At 49.3% G+C, this 22,330-nt stretch overlaps 1 protein-coding gene across 1 annotated transcript in view; it reads right to left on the bottom strand.

The window, feature by feature from the left end:
* Positions 1 to 22,330, bottom strand: part of LOC147635813 (F-box family protein with WD40/YVTN repeat doamin) — a 118,753-nt gene that overhangs the window by 61,230 nt on the left and 35,193 nt on the right. The window lies entirely within an intron of this gene.

Below are 22,330 nucleotides of genomic sequence, written 5' to 3'. Positions count from 1 at the left end.
ACTTCTCTCTTCTTGGCTCCATGAGGTCTACTGCCCAAAAAGCTGCCCATACATTGCCGCTGGTCTACGTAGTGAGACAAAGAGAATGTATTTGGTCTGCACTTGCTGAAAGTGTGACTCAACTTAATGTCTCTCTAGACGTGCTAATAATGCATATATCCTCTAGCTAAGCAGGCTGCTGATGAATTTTGGAGCTAAAAACACCACTCACAAGTAAGTGTAAACTTTCACTATCTCAAGAGTGTCATCTCCTCGAACATTATGGCATCCTTTTTTTTTCCAAGAAAATGATCCTTCTATTAGTTAATGAAAAACAGCGACAAAGGGCTAAATACAACCACGAAGGGCTAGATACAAACTTGCCTCATGTAATAATCAAAAAAGAGAAAGATGCACTTCCCCTTGGCTGGCCGCTCTATGAGGAGAAGGCTATCTCATAGGGGGGGAGGGGGGGGGGCGGGGGGGGGGGGGAGTGGCGGGGGTGCGCAAGTGCGGGGAATAACCACACAAGTGGTCTGTAATGCCAAGGAGGATCACCACCTCTATCGGTGAGAAAAGGGCCAGGCCACCAAAGCCTCAAGAAAGCTTCCCACTGCTTCCGCATGCGGTCAGAGCCACCTTGCAACTTCCCCCACTAACCGTGGAGGATATGGATGATGTCGAGCCAAATGCTCCTGATGGACTCCGCAAGCGGAGTGTGGGTACCCTCGATGGGTTTGCTAAATCTAGCTCGCCATATGTGCTAGGCTGCAATACTACTGCAAATCTCCCATCTCTTGCATAAGCCTGGTCTCGAGTTGTCAATAGATGGGGCTACGACTGGTACTGCCGAAATGCGGAGGAAGGACTAGTCCCCCACCATCCTCCTCATAAGCCCTGACCACCGCAGCCTCTGTGGCCCAAGCGACAGTGCCCCATGTAAAGATCCGGGTCAAGGCCTTGTCCATCGTGAACATGCGGAGAATCCACAGCCAAACCTACGAGGCTTCGAGCAATCCCAAAGACAATGTTGCTAAGACTCCTAAGGGTGAATTTTGTCATTAAACAATCGCGTAGCTCGCTGAAGCGAAATCGCGTAGCTCGCTGAAGCTCCCGCCTCCACCCTGCTCTGCGCACCCGTCTGTTCGCCCCCATCCCTCTGACGCCTGCTCGCCCCCTCCTCTCCGCCTGTTCGCCCCTCCACCCCCCGCCTGCCTTCTTCTCGCTGCTGCGCCCCCCTCCTGCCTCGCTGCTGCGCCTCCCCCCTCCTCGCCATTTCGTCCCCCCCCCTCCTAGCCGCCTCTTGGCCTTTTCGCCCCCCCCCCCCCCCCCTCTTCGCCTGTTCGCCCCCTCTCCCCCTTTGTCGCCTGTTCGCCCCCCACCTCGCCGCCTTTTCGCACCCGCCTCCCTTCAGCAGCGCCCCGCCTCCCCTTCCTCTCACGTTTTTTTTTTTTTTTTTGGCCGCCACCCCCTTAGGGTTTCTCCTTCGCTTTCGCCCCCTCCCTCCTCTTTCGTGTTTTTTTTCACCCCCAGGGGGTTTTGTTTTTCTCCATTTTCATCCGGACTTCCGCCTCTTGGTGTGCAGCCTGTTTCTTGCAGGGTTTTTCCGCTTTCGCCTCGCCTTCGCCTGAGCTTCAGACTCTGATGGAGACTCCTCCCGCCTCGCCTCAGAGGGACTCATCCGCAGCCCCCTCGCCCGCCCCCGAGGACATCCCCATCAGGCTTTCTCTTTCGCCGGAAGAGGAAGCGAGCCTCACCGCAGAGGTGGAACGCCTCCAGGCTCATTCCACCATCTGCCGTATAGTCAGCACTCGCCCCAGTAGAGGGGAGATCAGGGATCTTCTTCAGGCCCGCCTTCTTGCAGATGTGGGCAAGATCCTGGATGTACAGCTCCTGGGCCGGGGCCATTATCAGATCGAGTTCGAGGCCGCCCAGAGCGTTGCCAAGGTCCTTGCCATGAGTCCTCTGGACATCAGGGGTGCTCGGGCCTTTTTCAGACCTTGGCAGCATGGATTTGACCCAGCAGCGGCGGAACAGGGAGAGCGCCTCTTCCATATTACAGTTTGTTTCCCTGGTCTCCGCCGGGAGTATCTTCCGCTCCTCTCCAGGCTCGGAGCATTGGTGGGCTCGATACTAGAGACGGGCCCCTCAGCAGCTTCAGTGGTGGCCAGAGCAGCTGGGCTACCTTCGGTCAGAGTGTTGGTGTCTGACATCTCCTCCCTTCCTAAGGTCATTCAGCTACCTAGGATAGGGGGGGGGGGGGGGGTGGATAGATCAGAGAGTGGAGTTCTCGGGGCTCCCGAACCAATGCTTCATTTGCAGGCAGGTCGGTCATCTGGCCAAGGCCTGCCCTCGCAGGAGACCTCGACCCGCACCACAGCAGCAGGCTTCTGATGGCCCGCCCACAGATTCGGCTCGGCAGGCTGCCTCAGGGACGTCTGCTCAGGCCACAGAGACCTCGGAGTGGCAGCCTGGACAGGGGCGCCGCCGAGGGAGACAGCCACAGCAGCACGCCCAGAGACCGCTGCAGCAGCAGCAGCAGCCACAGTCTCAGCCTCACTGGGTTCCCGTGAGGAACAGCTTTGCTCCCCTTCAGGAGGAGACCCCTGCAGCGACCGAGGACCAGGAGATGCCAGCTCCCCCTCCTTCACCCCCCCCACCCCCGTCCCCTCCCACCGCCTCGCTTCCACCTTCGCCTCCTCCCGCCCCCGCTCCGGTTTCGGCAGCGGTTCCCTCTCCACCTCCTTCGCCTCCCCCTCCTCCCCCTCCGCCCGCCTCACCTTCCCGGGAGACCCTGGCAGTTCCCTGGCGCTCACCTGCAGTCCGGAGAGCGCTGAGCACTGACCTCGCTCGAGCATCACAGAGGAGACCTATGCCGATTAGGGCCTCGCGGATTTCATCTATCCGCAGTCGGCTGAGTCGCCTTGGCATTAGACAGCGCTCGGAGGCCTTTGATTATACCTTTACACGGCTTTTTGGAGCAGAGGGCCCCCATGAGCCAGCACCCATTCGAATCCATGTAGTGATACCTCCGGCCCGCGGGGAGGAGGCACTAGACTCAGCGGTGGCCTTCTCGTTCCCTCTTTGTGGACCTTGTGATCGGGAGTGGACTCTAGAGCTCGCTCTCAGCACTTTGAAGACTCAGGCAGTTGAGTTTTCTCACCACATGAGCGATTTGGAGGTGACAGATGTGATAGGCCGACTTTGGGAGTTGGCTCATTTTTTCTTGGATCCCGGGAGTGTGGATACCTCAGGGATTCGGCATTTGGTCGTGCGCATAGTGGCAGACTTGGCACGCGACCCTGGATATGTGAGTATACACAAGGTTTCTCTGTCAGAGCAGGAGGCAGTCGCCATGGGCCACAGCCACTGGCGCCTGATCCGGGATTCTTGCATTACACCGGGTGGGCAGATTCGCAGCCGTTCGGATGGGGACTACTCTCCATCCAAGCCGCTTGCGAAGGCCCGCCGCACGGCTGAGACAGCATCCACCTCAGCAGGGCATCCATGAGGATCATCTCATGGAATGTACAGGGCCTTGGCGGAGCACACTTTATACGTTATCGAGGCTGCTTGAGGCAGGAGCTTCAGAGATGCCTGGTTGGTGGCAGCATTGACATTTTGATGATGCAGGAGCACCACCTGGGTGAGAGCAGGATCCGGAGATATGGTTCGGTGATGCCTAGTAGATGGGACACTTTTTGGTCTGCAGGGTTTGGTCCTTTGGGTGGACAGGGAGGAGTATGCATGGTTATTGCAGATGTATGGCGGCAGGCCATTGTGGATCGAGGGATCATTGTGCCTGGTAGAGCACAGTATGTCATTCTGAGGATGCATGATGAGCTATTGGGTGTGCTCAACATCTATGCGCCCAATCATGCTAGTGCCAGAGCAGAGTTCTGGACTCAGGTCACAGATGCATTGCCAGAGGCCGCACATTGGTGTGTTGGGGGAGACTTCAACATGCTTGAGGACCCGGCAGATAGGGTGGGAGGCAGTCATGTTACAGTGCACGGCACGGAGCTTGCAGCTTGGGACCGGTTTTGCATGTCACTGAGGATCACTGATGCATGGCAGCATGGGGTTTTTTCCCGGTCTCAGGACAGTCTTAGTTTCTCTCGGTCGGATCGCCGGCAGGGAGGGACTAATCTATCTCGGATTGATCGCTTTTATGTGGGCGATTGGTTAGGGGAGCGAGGAGGCTCCGTCGGCATTCTCGCTGGCACCTCATTTTCAGATCATGCGCCAGTTATATTGACATTGGAGGAGGGGACACGGGAGCCCAGCTTGCAGTTGAGGATCCCAGAGAGGGTACTTGCAGATCCCAGTCTCGCTGAGGATATTGAGAGGATCTGGCATGATAGTCAGTGCTCTGACCAGGATGCAGCGGGCCAGTGTGCCCAGGGACTCATTGATCTTAGCTCTTTTTTGCACGCTGCAGCTTTGACGCGACTGGGAGAGATTCGCGAGCGGGAGCAACGGCTGAGACGCAGCCTTGCTTCGCTACAGCGCCTTCAGGAGCAGCAGCCTGCATGTGAGTGGGTGGCGTCCCAGTTGAGCCAGGCACGTCAGGAGGTTAGAGAGGTAGAGGAGCAGAGACATGAGTTTTACTATCGGCGTCAGGCCTCTCAGTGGACGCAGCTTGGTGATAGAGTGACTGGGGAGTTTTTTGAGATCACTGGACCCCGTCATGCGCGAGCAGGAGTCCGCCAGCTTGGTAGACCGGATGGATCAGTAGCTACTGAGCTCGGGGAGATCAGAGCCATTGCCACTGCTTTCTATAGTGACCTGCTTTCAACGGAGCCAGCCTCTGAGGATCGAGATGTTTGCAGACAGACTGTGTGGGCCCATGTGCAGAGGAGAGTCACAGACCATATGCGTACAGTTCTAGGTGCGCCTCTGTCAGAGATTGAGCTTGCCGAGGCCTTGAGGGTCCTGCCGCGACATAGTTGCCCAGGGGAGGACGGACTGACGCCGGCCTTTTTTATGCGCTATTGGGACCTTTCGGGGCCAGGCCTCCGCAGGGGCTTTCAGCATGTTTTGGACACTGGGGTGATGCCGCAGAGCTTTTCAGAGGGCTTGATCTATCTTATCCCCAAGGGGGAGGGAGTATCAGATGACATTCGGCAGTGGAGGCCTATTACGATCCTCAATACTGTCTACAAGGTCTTAGCAAAGGCCTTGAGTTTGAGGATCCAGCCCTTCCTGGGGGAGTTGATTCATGCTACTCAGACAGGATTTGTCAAGGAGCGCAGTATCCTTGACAACATCTTTACTTTCTGGGAGGCGACGGCCCGAGCTAGATTTCTCGGCGAGGACTTGGTCATGATGCTTCTCGATTTTGAGAAGGCATACGATAGAGTTGATTGGGGATTCTTAGAGGGCACTATGCTTCGCCTGGGCTTTGAGCCAGGATGGATCAGAGGGGTGGCAGCTTTGTATTCCACAGCTTGCAGCCAGGTGCTGATTGCAGGAGGACGGGGGCCAAGTTTTGAGCTGACCAGATCAGTCCGCCAGGGGTGTCCTCTCGCCCCTTTCCTTTTTCTCTTCTTTGCGGAGGCTATGAGTATGTATTTGACGGCAGAGGAGGTTGGTTTGAGAGGACTTCAGCTCCCAGTCCAGGGGGAGGATTTGCTTGATGCTGAGTTTGCAGATGACACGGGCTTATTTTTGCATGGCCAAGAGGCCAATCTTATTCGGGCTGAGCAGTCGCTCCAGGTTTTTAGTGCAGCCTCAGGAGCATTGATCAATTGGCGCAAGACAGTGGCCTTTTGGATCAGTAGTGCTCCCACTCCGGCATGGAGCCCGGACCCCGGTTTTAGATGGATTCCTCCTGGCACAGCAGTGCGGTATTTGGGATGCCAGATTGGCCTCGATTTGTCACCTGAGCAGCAGATTGCCCCGCTTCTTCTGAGCATTCGGAAGAAGCTATTGTATTGGAGTACAGCTCGACTATCCTTGGCTGGGAGGGTGGTGGTGGCAAATCAGGTGCTGTTAGCGACCATGTGGTACATTACGTCTTGCTGGATTTTCTCGAGCTCTTGCATCAGCCAGGTACAGAGGCTGATCAGGAACTTTCTGTGGTCTGGGCGGGACGGTCAGCCAGCTCGGGCAAAGGTTGCATGGGCAGTTATTTCACTTCCGCTGGCTCAGGGCGGGTTGGGCATTATAGATCCAGTCGATCAGAGTAGAGCCTTATTGGGGAAGCTTATTGTTCAGGGGTTGCTTCCAGGCGCTGAGCCTTGGAAAGAGCTCCTCTTGCAGCGACTGCAGGCTCGGGCGCCCCCTGCAGGGGGTACTTGGGCACCAGAGATTCGCTGGATCTTCATAGAGATGAGGAGGACAGGCCTCAGTAGAGGATGGGAAGACAGATTTGCTTTGAGTATCCTGAGAGCTTGGGAGCTGCTGAGACCAGGGCTATCTCAGCGACCTCCTTCTTGTGTTGAGGAGAGGGCCAGGCAGCCGCTCATCTGGAGCCCAGTGGTTCGTACGGAGCAGGGTCATATGCTGGGTTCTCGGCCTCGTCTAGCCTGGGGACCTTTAGCGGCAGGCCCAGCTCGTAGTTTTGGAGACTGGCAGGCTTTCTGCAGTCTACCAAAGGAGATCCAGGTGGAGAGGCTGAGTCACTTCAGAGGGGGGATGATTATGAGGGATGATATTCAGGAGGCACTTACAGAGGAGTGGTTCACACCTCTCGAGCCAGTGGCCCCACGGTGGATGGGAGCCTTTACGCAGTTGGAGATCCTGATTGCTGTCAGAGCTAGCACTGAGGATGGCAGATGCCTCTATTATGAGATTCAGGATGAGGGCAGACTCCAGAGAGTGGAGGTGGAGTCGCCTTTGGTTGCAGAGTGCACCTTCCAGAGGATTCGGGTTGTGGCTGCCGCTTCTCGGAAGTGGCATATTGACCCCGACCCTGCTGATGTGCTCCCGGATTGGCGCATATGGGCATATGCAGCGCGCCCCTTGGCCCGGCTACAGTGGGACCCCGGGGAGTACGAGTGGCATGATCCTTATGCATCTCTTGAGGCCACAGAGATCACCTTTTTTCAGTATACTGTTCGGCTGGGACGGCATATTTTGACGGCGAGGAGGACGGTTTCTCCAGCGGCAGCGGGGCATTGGCGATTGCAGGGACTCTCACAGGAGTTCTTGGAGGATTTCTAGGCTCGGCTCTGGGCTAGTCGGCAGGCCCGCAGGATCTCGGTTTTTCAGTGGCTGGTCGCCCACAGGGGCTCAGCAGTTGGCACTTGGCTTGTGTACAGCGGTCTTCCGGCGGCCTGCGTCCGATGCGGCCACCCCATGGAGACACAGAGACATTGCCTTTGGGATTGCCCTCAGGCATACTGCGTATTCTGGCCCCCCTCTCTCCAGAGGGTATGTTTACGTGGGGTGCCGCTGCTTGGTCGACTTCGTCAGGGCCTGCTATGGGCTATGAGATGGAGCAGGGCAGTCAGGCCATCAGATTTATTAGGGGCCAGCCTCGCCTGGTTCCGGCACCGGATTTCTCGTCCGCCAGCTGGACACAGGAGAGGGATTTACGATGGGAGCTCCTCAGCAACCTCACCATCTGGTTCACCTGGAGGGCCCGGTGCTTTACGGCCTTTGAGGGGAGATTAGAGCCACCAGCAGAGACTGTTCGGGGGATTTGGCAGGAGTTGAAACACACCCTGCGAGGACAGTACGACCGCATCCGGGGGGACTCGGATGAGGCGATCTTACGGCGCCAGGCCTTTCACACCACTTGGCGCTGTGGCCCGTTCTACACCTTACACACGGGATCCCCCCGTTGGCACTACAGGCCACCTGTTTGGCTCTTCCCCCCCCTATTGTATGATTTAGCCGTTCAGTTTTATATACGGATGCTTGTATTTTGCAGCACCTAGGGAGAGTCTCCCGGGCTGCCATGATGTATTCTCTGCTCTTCTCTCTCTTAGGAGCAGGAGAGATCTTTTGTAGCCCTTCGGGCGTTTTTATATAACTAATGAAAGGATCTTTTCTCGGAAAAAAAAAAAAGACTCCTAAGGGTGGCCACGCCTCGGGCAAGCTGCTGGTCGACCTTCAACTACCAACCATGTGCCATCAGCCAAAGAAAGAGGGTGATCTTTCAAGGCCGAAGATGTCCCAGAGCCTCGTCCAAAAATCTGAGAGGAAACGTTGGGAGAGGCCCTATGACTGCCAATGTACTGCTACTACTGGGGTGCCATCAAATTCTGGCATCTGAATCCTGCGGCCTAGCCATGCTGTGTATGCAAAAAAGGGGGCATCCAAAGTCTCCTCTCGATTGGTAGGATCACGCCAAGTCCACTCTCTCAGGTCCCACTGAAGGCGCGTGAGAGGTCAGCTCTCCCATATCCATAGCCACTAGAATCTCTCCTTGCCTACCTTGGCCGACAGGGGGTCTATGTGCCACTCACGTGCGTGAAATCCAATCACCCTCACCCTCTGTAAAGTGCAACCACTGAAATCCTCCAAGGGGGCATCAGATCTCTCTAATCGGCTATGGGGGCCAATAGAAAAAGTGAGCAAACCACAGCCCTCGTCCGCTCCATGGACTACCAATAGAATATCATGCCTGGTAAACACGCCTAGCCACAATGGGGGGGTCAGGTCTAGGATAGGAGTTAGCCACTCCTGAGAATAGCAGAGTCAATGTCGATGTCTCTACCCCGGATCCCTATCAAGCCTCTCTCTTGAACCTCTAGGGGTAACTGCCTCTCTGCAAGCCAATCTCCAAGGGACCTGGCAGGTCCTATGGTCAACACGCCCCATGATACATGAGGTCGGGCCCTTAACAGAAGGCAACTGGGTAAACAAATCAGAGAGTTCTAGACCAATGGCTACCGAAGACGCTCCTCTGAGACTATCGAAGATATCTGCCTAAGGGCCACCCTAAGGTGATCCCAAGCTCGAAGTTAACTGGCTGCAAATCTGTCCTCAAAAGCTGGCCTAAATCCATCGTCCCGAATCTCTATCAAGATCCATCTGGTACTCTACGGCCAAGGGCCCCCTAGACTCTAGCAAAACTCCAGTACAAAAGCTTCTTCCAAATGCTCAAAGAAAGAGGGGCGAGTTGCTGCTCCAGAGAGATGTCGATGCCCACCTGACATCTCAGATAGAGAACCGGAGTGCCCCTTGGGATCCACTCAAAAGCCTCAATTGGGCGCCAAGTTGGGGCGGGTGGAGAGCCTACCCAAAAACCACACGCCTTGTGCCAATTGATCATCTGCAAACTCTAAGTCCAGCAGCTCCTCCTGAGTACGGAAGGAGAGACGCAATCCCTGGAGCCCCATCTCCTGTGCTAAGAGAAAACTACTCATGGCCTCGAAGACGAATAGGAAAAGGTAAGGTGCTAAGGACAGCCCTGCCGGACTGAGCGGGAAAGGGGGAATCTGTCGCCACGGACTCCCTGAATGAGAACCTAACTGTGAGAGGTTGGGTAAAGTCTTGAAACCCCATGGATCCACTCTACGGGGAACCCCATCCAACTCATCGTGCCCTCTAAAAAGCTCCAAACAACCCTATCATAAGCTTTCTCAAAGTCCAAGAGTACCACTATAAAGTCCTGTTGTTGCATCCTGGCCAAAGTTGTCACCTCCTAGAAGGTGAAGATGTTGTCCAGAATGCTCCGATCGTGAACAAAACTTGTATGAGTGTTGTGGATGAAGTCAAGAAGGAAAGGCTGACGTCTTTGGCTGATGGCCTTGGCCAAGATCTTGTAGGTGGTCCCAAGAAGGGTGATGGGTCTCCATTGCTAGATCTCCAATCTGTCACCACCCTCCTTAGGAATCAAGTGTATCAAACCCTTTGAAAGCCTCTCTAGCATGGCACCTGTGGTCATAATCTCATTGAAGGCAACTCGAAGGCCGCCTTCCATGAGGTTCCAGTGGCGAAGAAAGAAAGAAACTGGAAGCCCGTCCGACCTCAGGCATTTGCCCCTAGAAACAGTAGTCGATGCCTCCGCCAGCTCCTCTGCAATGAAGGGAGTCCTCACGGTTGTCCTATTATCCCCACAAGTGATGAACGCGTGCAAGAGGGTCTGGTGGCACTTGAGAGAGGTGGTTCCCATCGCTCTTCGGTCCTCCTTATTGAGAGATCAGAAAGAATCAGTGGCAATGGCTCTTACATGTGGGGGTCAGAAACAACGGCTCTTTCCTGGCCCCACAACCTACGAATACCATCTCTCCTCCTGTGGGGGCCTACTATCTCAAAGAAGTCCCCCATAACTCTATCGCCAGCCTGGGTCCAAAAGGAAGCTCTAGCATGGTATCTGTACTCCACCCTCCTCTCTTTGATGGATCTAATCTCCGTACGGGCGGCAACAAGCTGACTCTCAATCCAAGGGCTATTGTACCAAGGTCTTCAAATGAAGGAAGAGGCGTCTATGACAGCCCATCTAAATGAGTTTAATGGTATTGTCAGCCAGGTCATCAATCAAAAGTTGGCAATGGACGATGAGTTCAAAGCCACCTTTCTCTTATGTACTTTGCCAGAGAGTTGGGACACATTCAGGACAGCCACTAGCAATTCAAATGCTATGCTGTCATATGAGGATGTGGAGGGTGCTCTTCTTCAAGAGGAGATGAAGAGGAAGAACAACTCTGTTGGAAAGTCCAATGCAATGAATGCACGTGGGAGATCCCAGCAAAGGAGTAAAAGCCAAGAACGGGGAAGGAGCAAGTCCCGCTCCAAAAAGGACTTGGAATGCCATTATTGTGGCAAGAAGGGACATATCAAAAAGCAATGCTACAAATGGAAGAATGATCAAAAGGAAAAGGGCAAAGGAAAAGACAAAGACAAAGATGAAGCCAAAGATGCAAAGCCAAAGGGAAAAAGTGGAGTCAAGATTGAAGAAGTCAATGTGTCACATGCAGGTGACAGTGAGGATGAAGTCCTATTCACATCCTCACTTGATGCCCATTCACTTCTTGCAGGAGATGGTCATGGTATGCACTCATGGATCATTGATTCAGGTGCCTCCTTTCATGTCATAGGTTGCAGAGACTTGTTTGTCAGGTATACTGCTGGCAATGAAGGAGTAGTTTATTTGGGTGACAACCATGCATGCAAGATTCTTGGTAGAGGTGATGTGAGGCTTGTGTTTTCAGATGGCTCACAGCTTATGCTCCATGATGTCAGGCATGTGCCTGAGATCAAGAAGAACCTGCTTTCTACTGGACAACTTGATGATGCTGATTATGTTACCACATTTGGTCGTGCTCACTGGTTGTTGCCAGAGGCTCTAAGGTGGACACTCTTTACTTCATGCATGCTGGTGTTTGTCACCATGCTAATGTAAATGCAACCGAGCTGCCGGAAATCTCTATGTGGCATAGCCGGTTGGGACACATGAGTGTCAAAGGAATGGAACAATTGTCTCATTTTGGTTACTTGCCTTCTCTAAAATTCTCAAGTTTTCAGTTTTGTGAGCATTGTATATATGGCAAGCAACTCCAGTGCCCCCACAAGAAAGCTCTTGGACAGAAAGATGCTCAGTTAGAGCTTGTGCATACAGATGTATGTGAGATGCCTCAGCTTTCTTTGGGAGAGGCAAAATATTTTGTGTCTTTTATTGATAATGCCACACGCAAGGTGTGGGTTTATCCTCTTCGTTTGAAGAGTGATACATTCTCAGTGTTTGAGAAGTTTGTTGCTCATGTTGAGAATCAAACTGGCAAAACACTGAAGGCTTTGCGTTCCGACAATGGTGGAGAGTATATGTCCAAACAGTTTCAGGACTTTTGTGATGCTAAAGGCATCAAGAGAGAGCTCTCTACTCCTTATGATCCTCCACAAAACGGGACAGCAGAGAGGATGAACAGGACCATTCAGGAGAAGGTCCGTTCTATGTTGTCACATGTTGTGTTACCTCATGGTTTTTGGGCTGAAGCTGTTATGACAACCGTTCATCTTATAAACAGGTCACCTAACACGAGGCTTGGTGGGAAAGTGCCAGAGGAAGTATGGACAGGGAAGCCTCCGTCCTACAAGCACTTGAGAGTGTTTGGTTGCGTTGCGTACGTGCACATACGCAGGGAAATGCGCACCAAACTTGATCCTAAGTCTCACACATGCATATTCCTAAGATATGGTGACAGAGGTGAAATGGGGTATAGACTTTGGGATCCAGTGAATAGAAAGATTATACGCAGCAATGATGTCATTTTTGATGAAACATGCATGTATAAGGAGCCTGCAAGGCAACAGGAGCCTGGCAGAGTCATCTTTGATGATGATGGACATCATGGACAATAACCAAGGGCTGTAAATCAGCCATTACAGCATCAAAACCAACCCTTAAATGGTGCTGAAAATGGTCCAAATGGACAGCCAGAGATGGCAGAAGATATCCCTATGGATATCCCACAGTTAGAGAAGATACCGAGCATGATCTTTCAGCCTTATGGCATGGAACAGGAGCCACCAATAGGTGATATGCAGGCTGGACAGCAACCTGCAAATGATGGTCATTGGGTACGGAGGTCCACAAGACCCTCCAGAATCCCTGACAGGTTTGTTCCAGGGGTTGACTACTTGATGCTTACTGACTGTGGAGAGCCCTCATGTTATAAGGAGGCTTTACAAAGGGCAAACAAGGCTCTTTGGGAGCGTGCTATGAAGTCAGAGATGGATTCGCTGCACAAAAATGGAACATGGAAGTTGGTGCATTTGCCTACAGGCAAGAAGGTTTTGCCATGCAAGTGGGTTTACAGGCTCAAAGTTGCACCTGATGCAAAGCCAAGATACAAAGCCAGGTTAGTGGCTAAGGGCTTCAAGCAAGAATATGGTGTGGACTTTGATGAGATCTTCTCTCCAGTGGTCAAAATGACCACACTTAGAGCTGTATTAGCTTTGGTTGCTCATGATGATCTGGATTTGATTCAGATGGATGTGAAGACTGCTTTTCTTCACGGTGATCTCCATGAGGAGATATATATGCAACAGCCAGAGGGTTATGCAGTGAATGGAAAGGAGAAGCTTGTATGCAAGCTGAAAAAGAGTCTTTATGGACTCAAACAGGCACCAAGGGAATGGTATCATAAATTTGATAAATTCATGAAATCCCAAGATTTCAGGAGAAGTGACATAGATCACTGCTTATACACCAAGAAAGCTTTGGATGGCAGTCTATTGATCCTCATCTTGTATGTTGATGATATGTTGATTGCCGGGAAATCTCGTAAAGAGATGGATGCCTTGAAGAAGAGGCTGCATCAGACCTTTGATATGAAGGATTTGGGTGATGCAAATCACATTTTGGGTATGCGGATACTTCGGGACAGAAATCAGCATGTGTTGTATTTGTCTCAGAAGGAATACATTGGCAAAGTTTTGTAGAGGTTCAATATGGATGGGGGAAAGAAGACTAGTACTCCTTTGCCTCCATAAGTGAAACTCAGTGCTATGGACAGCCCACAGTCGGATAGTGATAGGGCTGATATGGCCAAGATTCCGTATGCTTCAGCTTGTGGCAGTCTCATGTATGCCATGGTTGCTACCAGGCCGGACATTGCATTTGCAGTGGGAGTGGTTTCTAGATACATGGCCAAACCTGGCAAGAAGCATTGGGAAGCAGTGAAAGGTGTCATGAGATACCTGAAGGGCACACAGGATATGTGCATATGCTTTGGCAAACAGGATGCATTAGTGCATGGTTACACGGATTCGGATTATGCCGGTCATCCAGATAACCGGAAGTCTACTACTGGTTATGTGTTTACATTCACAGGAGGTGCTGTGTCATGGATATCCAGGATGCAGAAGTGCACTGCCTTATCTACTACAGAGGCCGAGTATATTGTAGCCACAGAGGCTTGCAAGGAGGCATTATAGCCATCTCGGTTAGTGGTTGATTTGGGTTATACAGGGGATATTCCATTGTTGCATTGTGACAGTCAGAGTGCCATCCAGTTGGCAAAGAACCCTGTCTTTCATGCAAAGACGAAGCATGTGGATGTGAAGTATCACTTCATCAGAGAGGTGATAGAGAACAAGCAAATTCAGCTTCTTAAGATTCATACGGATGACAACCTGGCTGATCTGTTGACAAAGAGTTTGCCTCCAGAGCGGTTTGCTCATTGCAGACACTTGATGGGCATTGGATGAGGCCACTTTCAGCCTTGATATGGCCTTGTATATTATCATGTACATGCTGATTTTTTCTTTTCCTTCATTTAAGGGCACTTTGCCTTTAAGTGGGAGGTTGTTGGGGTAAAGGCATTATGCCCACCCTTATAGTGTGTACTAGCCCATAAGTTTTATAGTACATATAGTACACTTAGTACTTTTAATGTACTAAGTGCACTGTGTACTAGTGCAAATATACATGTGTGATAGGGGAGTCACACACTCACACTTGATGAGTTGACTTATCCCCACATGTCTCTCTCTCTCTCCCTCTCTTCTCTGTGTATGTCTCCCACATGAAACCCTAACTTTCAGCTGAGCTTTCAATAGCTCCCTTCATATGGCTCTACCTACTGCGGAGTTTGGGGTATAAACATTGAGGAAGCCCATGCAATCCTCTCCGATCATAACGGTAACCCACTATGCTCACCCACAAGCTCTGGCGAGGTGGCCTATCTGCCTGCAAATGAAACATTGGCTTGGAAGGCACACACTGAATGATGGGGTCGCCCAAGAGGCATGGGATAGAAACCACATGAGGCACTCCCTCCGGCGAGGCAATACAAATGCGAAGGGATGGAATCCCAGCCACCTGTGCGAGAGACGCGGCAGCAATGGGGGAGAATTCCATCACTCTCCCAATGGCTCCTCCAATCACCGGGAGAAGACGAAGGTATTCCTTTCTAAGGCGTGGAAAACAAACTGTCACTGCAAAGCCCGACACACCAACCAGTGGGTCAGACACAAGGTTGAAGCCGTGATACCACCGTGCAAAGAAGGCCTGGGCCGTATACAGTGCAATGGGGCTCAACTGCATTGTAAAGATGCATGAGAGAAGAGAGCTTGAGCTCTTGCAAGAACACACACACTCACATAAACCCTAGAAGAGAACACACAAGGTGAGAGGCTGAAAATTCTTCTTCTTCTTCACACAACAATTCTTCACACAACAAAAGAGATCTACAAAGAAGATAAAGTGACTAACACACATAATAGAGTATATTCTAAAGCGACTAACACACATAATAGAGTATATACAAGCGATCCATAATGTGAACACGCTAAGTGGAGTGAGACTAGTCGGTGAAGTCTAGCTGTAGAATCTCTGGCGAAGATATGTCGACCAAACCTGCCAGTGATGTAAATGTCGAACGGTCATGCAATGCCTCGTGAGTGTCAGCTCACGCCCTCAAGCTCAACTCCAGCTCATGAACTCCAAGCATATCTCGAAATCTACGGAGCTTCTCAGCTCCCAAGGCCTTCATGAAGATGTCAGCAACTTGATCTTGTGTGCTGATGTAATCCAAGTCAATGTCGCCTGCCAAGACTCTCTTCCTAATGAAGTGGTAATGTACCTTAATATGTTTCGTCCAAGCATGAAAAACTAGGTTCTTGGCCAACTGTATACTGCTAAGATTATCACAATATATGACAACCTTTCTCTCCACATGCAACCCCAAATCACCAAGTAGCTTGCGTAACCAAGCTACCTCACACGCTGCCATTGCAGCTCCTCTGTACTCTGCCTCTGTACTCAACAAGGCAACTGTGGGCTGCTTCTTGCTGTTGTGACATGGCAGCTCCTCTGTACTCAACAAGGCAACTGTGGGCTGCTACTTGCTGCTCCATGTCACAACAGCACTCCCCAATGAAAACATAAATCCAACGGTAGATCTCCTGTCTAAGATGCTATCTCCCCAACCTGCATCTTTGTAACCATATAGCTCCAATGGTACACGTGCTGCATAAAACAATGCATAATCAACAGTGGCCCTCAAATACCAAAGTGTGTGTCGCACACTGTCAAGCAGTGGTTTGCGCGGAACCTGCATAAACTGGCTCTCTAAGCTAACAGGGTAACTTAAATCTGGCCTGCTGATCGTGACATAGATCAAACTTCCCACAATCTTCCTATACATACCAACACATAACCTACATCCGCACTAAGCTTGCCATTTTGATCTAATGGCACCGAGATTGACTTACAATCAGCCATCCCATACTTAGACAACATGTCTAATACATATTGTCTCTGTGACAAGCAAATATCCTTAGGTGTGCGAATGACCTCAATTCCCAAAAAATAACGCAAATCTTCCAAATCCTTCATCTCAAACTTCTTTTTAAGAAGACTTTTCACCTGCTCAATCTCATCTAAGTTGTCACTCTCAAAACAATAAGATCATCTACATATATGGTGATGATCACAGTACCCTTATTCACATACAAAGAGTGATCTGCATCTGCCATATGAAAACCAATAGCGACAAGATACTCAACAATCTTGTCATGCCATGCTCGTGGAGCTTTTCAGCCCATACAGAGCCTTACCAAACCAAGAGCGACGAGATACTCAACAATCTTGTCATGCCATGCTCGTAGAGCTTACTTCAGCCCATACCTTGGGTGACCTGTATGATGTATCCTCAAAACCAGGTGGCTGATCCATATACACTTCTTCTTGCCAGTCGCCATACAAGAATGTATTTTTTACATCCATCTGATGTAAAAACCAGCCTTGGGTGACCTGTATCCTCAAAACCAGGTGGCTGATCCATATACACTTCTTCTTGCAAGTCGCCATACAAGAATGTATTTTTTACATCCATCTGATGTAAAAACCAACCTTTAGCTGCAACCACCGCAATCACAACTCTCAGAGTTGCCATCTTTGCAACTGGAGCAAATGTCTTCTCATAATCAATCCCATGTGTCTGCCCATATCCTTTGGCTACTATCAATCTAACCTTGTACCTACTTATGCTACCATCACTATTATGTTTCACCTTATACAGCCACTTAGATGTTTCACCTTATACACCCACTTACAACCATCACTGTTATGTTTCACCTTATACACCCACATACATACTTTGGGTGACCCGTATCCTCAAAACTAGGTGGCTGATCCATATACACTTCTTCTTGCAAGTCGCCATGCAAGAATGCATTTTTAACATCTATCTGATGTAAAAACCAGCCTTTAGCTGCAACCACCGCAATCAAAACTCTCACAGTTGCCATCTTTGCAACTGGGACAAATGTCTCCTCATAATCAATCCCATGTGTCTGCCCATATCCTTTGGCTACCAATCTAACCTTGTACTTACTTATGCTACCATTACTGTTATGTTTCACCTTATACACCCACTTACAACCAATAGCTTTCTTGCCTTCGGGCAATGGTACCAAATCCCAAGTCTCATTTCTATACAATGCATCCATCTCCTCATCCATAGCTTTCTCCCAACATATCCAGGATTGGTATTATAACACAGCCTGCCACTCCATGGTCTATCAACAGAACCGCTAGATAAGGACTCTCCTAGTCCACTCAATGATTGTGTTTGCTGACTTGCATTCTGTGCAACCACATTTTCATTTACATCAGCCCCAACATCTTTTTCAGCAGCATACTAGTTACTCATCTCATCAAATACAACATCCCTGCTTACCCTCAGTTTACGTGTAGCAGGATTATAGCATCTATATCTCTTTTGCTCAAGGCAATACCCAATAAACACACATTTTTCTCCCTTTGGATCCAGCTTAGTACACAACTCATATGGCACATGCACATATGCAATACATCCAAAAACTTTTAAGTGAGACAAATCAGGTTTCCTACCAATAAACTTCTTCTCTGGGGTTACATCATGTATAGCTATAGTAGGAGTCCTGTTCATGATATAAACTGCTGTAGACACAGCCTCAACCCAATAGTTATGCGGCATATTCTTCTTTACCATCAATGCCCGTGCTATCTATGCAATGTGCCTGTTTTCCCGCTCAGCAACTCCATTTTGCTACAGAGTGTATCTACATGTAAATTCTCTAAATGCCATTCTTTCGCAAGAATTCAGAGAACTCGTTGGAGAAGTATTCTCCCGCTCCATCTTACCTTAGGCACTTCACATGCTTTCATGTCTGTTTTTCAACCATCACTCTAAAATTTTGAAAATGAGTGAACACTTCACTCTTCTCCTTCATGAAATACATCCACACATTCCTCGTGCGATCATCAATAAATGTTACATAGTACCTGCAACAATCCATAGACATAGTCTTTGCAGGACTCCATACATCTGAATGCACAACATCTAGTATGTTCCTGCTCACATTTCTGTCATGTGGAGCTTTATTTGCTTTCCAAATTGAGATGCTTCACATACTTTCTGTATACCTTCAACCTTAAACTTAGGCAGCCCTGTCACAATTTCTTTAGTCTGCATAGACTTCATTCTTTGCACATTTACATGTCCAATCCTCTTATGCCAAATGTCTGTATCTGCAACAACTCCTGAACCATTTACAAACATTGTAGCACTCACTTCAGACATATTTACATTCAATGTAAACATTCTGTTCACTCTGTTACCTTTTGCAACCAACCTGCACTTATCTTTAAAGTCTTCTACATAGCAGCCATCAGGATTAAACTGAACCTACAAACCTTGCTCAATCATCTCGCCAACTGAAACCAGATTCTTTGTAATGTTCAGAACATGAAGTACATCTGCAAGGTACTTTACCTTACCATCGTGCATAAACAATGGCACATCTCCAACATGGACAATCGGATGAGCAATGTCATTTCCTGTTTCAACAAAACCTCGTCTTTCAAGACTCTTCATTTCCTTGAACCACTCACCATGACTTGTCATGTGGTTCTCGAGACACCTGAATCAACATACCATACATCATCCTTACATGCTACTACATCATTTCCAGACACAGCATTAATTGCATAACAAACAACCTCTCATTATCCTCATTATTTCTACTAGAGGACGCATAATTATTTTGCTGCACTTTTTCATTTTGCATGTCACTCTGCTTCTTATAGCAATCTGCCTGCACATATCCAAGCTTACCACAGTAAAAACAACCTCGTGTATCATTATGCTGCCTTTGCCAATTACCATGACCTCTTTGACTCCCCCTGCCTCTAAACTAGCCTCTTCCACCTGCGTGTTGTTGTTGTGAATCCTGAGACTGTTACTGCTGCTGACCATAATTCTATTTACCTGTTCGGCCACCACCTTGGCCACGTCTACGACCTCTACCTCGTCCTCTACCTGAACTTGTATAGAAGGCCTGCTCCTCTGAACTGTTTTTGTTTTGTGAAGACTATTGATCTTCACCCAAATTCTTCTCTTCAATGCTCAGCATTGACACCAAATTTGTGAAGTTGGTAATGTTCTCCCGAACGAGTCTGAATAGACTTCTTGAACACCTTGAATTGTGACCCGAGACCACATAGACACACTTCCACCTTATCATCATCATCAACAGAAACACCAATTGATACAAGAGATTCCACAATTTCCTTCATCTTCAAGGCATAATCATTCACAGACATATTTTTTTTCTTCATAGTATGAAGCTCATTCTTCAAATGAATCTTTCGTGCCTTAGTGTGGGTTTCATACAGCTTTACCAAGGTGTCCCATGGCTTCTTAAGTGACTTGGCATTCTGTATATGCCCAATCATGATATCCTATATACTGATAGAAAGCCAATACATGACTTTCCTTCCTCCTTGATTCCAATCCTTGAATTCTTTTACATCTACAGTAGTTGGATTAATCTTCGGTATCTCTGGTGCCTCCTCATGTTCATCTTCAATGTAGTCCCAGTAACCTTTTCCCATCAGGAAATTTGTCAATCTAAACCTCCAAGCATGGAAGTTGTTCTTCTCTGTAACAATCTGATTTATTCCATCATTTGGCATCTTGTCTGCAATACAAATTTACCAAAAACAGCACTCTTGTTTGACTTGCACAAACTGTTGTATTCTCTGCGGCGGTACTATACTGCACCCAAACTGTCACAACCAGTGACCTCAATTTGTATACATACACCCAATGGCAACTTTGAGACCTCTTTACAGTACACACAGTGTTTGCACAACCAATCGCTCTTCCTGCAATTTCAAAAACAAAGTTCTGCTGAGAATCGAAACTTATCCGCAATGCCCCGAACTGAAAAATGGAGGTCCAAACGCGCTCGAAACGCGTTTCCGGTCCGAAAAATTCTATCCAACGGACCATATAGTTAACTTGTAGCTTTGCTCCCACAAAGAAAGCTCCTTAATCGGAGTTCGTTTGCCGGTGCCTCTCAAAGAGCTCCCGACAAGGGTGTAGTAGCCAACACAAAGAGGGAAGAGTAGATGAAGCTCTTATCCTCGTACTGCTTCTTGTGCTTCTCTTGCTTACTGCTCAGTCCTTAGCATGAACCAAGCTCTGATACCATATAAAGATGCAAGGGAGAAGAGAGCTTGAGCTCTTGCAAGCACACACACACTCACACACAAGGTGAGAGGCTGAAAATTCTTCTTCTTCTTCACACAACAAAAGAGGTCTACAAAGAAGATAAAGTGACTAACACACATAATAGAGTATATACAAGCGGTCCATAATGTGAACACGCTAAGTGGAGTGGGTAGATGTGGACTAGTCGGTGTAGTCTAGCTATAGAATCTCTAGCGAAGATATGTCGGTGCCAGCTACCAAACCCGTCAGTGATGTAAATGTCGAACGGTCATGCACGCGCCTCGTGAGTGTCAGCTCATGTGAAGCTTGACATCTCAATATGCATGACTTGATCTAACGCCGCTAGTGAGTCGAACTCAACCTAATAGTAACCACGCCCCAGAGGATGAATGTCTATGATCTTTGCAGGCCCACCGATGAGACTTGCCTGCAAAAGATCTCTGAGTTGTCCACACAATGGGCCGCTACCGACAGTCTTGCATACCAGAGTGGAGGCCTCTAATGATGCAGTAGTCGTAGAGAGAAGCTGAAGACCCACTTAAGAGAAAGATAAGCAAGTAATGGTGGCCTCGGTTGGGGTTGATGGAGCAGCTGCCATGGAGTCCTCCTAAGGGTGAAGACCAGAAAGTACCGAGACTTGCCGAATGGAGAACTGAGAGAGTTACCTGTAAAAGGAGGGGGCGAAGTGATCGGAGGAGAGGCTACGGAGGAGGGAGGGAGAGACACGGGAAGGGGGGAGGGCGCAAGGCGGGAGAAGAGAGAGAGAGAGAGAGAGAGAGAGAGAGAGAAGGAAAAGGGAGGGGGGGGGAGCTCAAGGGGGGATGCGCAGAGGCAGGCGACGCAGAAGGGGAAGAGACGGAGGGGGGTGATAGCGATTGGGGAAGGGCGCACACAGCTGGAGAAAACGCAGGAGGGGGGGAGAGCTCACAGATCTGCGCTAGACTCCTATAATGGCATCCTTTTGCAGTACCCCATAACTCATATTAAAAATCATGACCTTGGTTTTGCCAAGGTTGGCTTTCAAGTCCTTTTCTTTGCAAAGGACATGTAGTGCATCAAACACTATCCGTCTGCTGTGTATGACAGTAGTACAACACCATCTCTGTATAAAAAGTAGTGAGTTGTCATGAAGACCCCTCCCCTTCTAATCTGTCAATGAAGTCTGCAATCGCATGTATGTACAGCCCAAAGAATGTGGAAGAAACTGGGCAGCCTTGTTTCACCCCAATTGTGCTTTGCACCTCACTGGAGAATTCTTGCTCTATGTGAACCCCAATGTGTGTGTGTGTGCACGTGGAAGAAACTAGGCAGACTTGTTTCACCCCAATCGTGCTTTGCACCTCACTGGAGAATTCTTGCTCTATGTGAACCCCAATGTGTGTGTGTGTGTGTGTGTGTGTGTGTGTGTGTGAGAGAGAGAGAGAGAGAGAGGGAGGGAGGGAGAGACACAGAGAAAGATTTAAAAACTTCTGCTCAACGCCAGAATGGCCTACGAGACCAAAAAGGTACAGTGTGTATACAATCTGCAATAGGAGATGCGTAGAGCATCTTCAAGAGCTATAACAACCTCATCATCACATGCTCACAAGACGACACAAGACCAAGTTCAAGATGACAAAATTATTACTATCTCAAGGAAGAAGTAAAACAATACCTTAATCTCTCAACAAAGGAACAATAGGGAGATTCCGTGAGCACTACCTCACAAGCCAATTTATACAGTTATGGAGGTTGATAAGAAATTGTCCAATTGAAAAAGCTTAACCACTGGTAGAAGACACCTCTTATCTGGGGCTCATGACAAAAGGGAGAACAAGCCATAGTGTAAATTATTGGAGGTTGAGGGTAAACCTTGATACACTTTTAAGACTCAGACAAGGCACAAGATTTGGATGTTAGGCACAAAGTGACAGCCTACAGGATATTGTTTTTCATTGGTATCCAGTTGC

This window comes from Cibotium barometz, chromosome 8, assembly GCF_041138505.1.
Source record: "Cibotium barometz isolate CiBa-2024 chromosome 8, ASM4113850v1, whole genome shotgun sequence".
NCBI lineage: Eukaryota > Viridiplantae > Streptophyta > Polypodiopsida > Cyatheales > Cibotiaceae > Cibotium > Cibotium barometz.
Note: the sequence above shows the minus strand (reverse complement) of the source record. Positions and strands in the feature narration are given on the sequence as shown.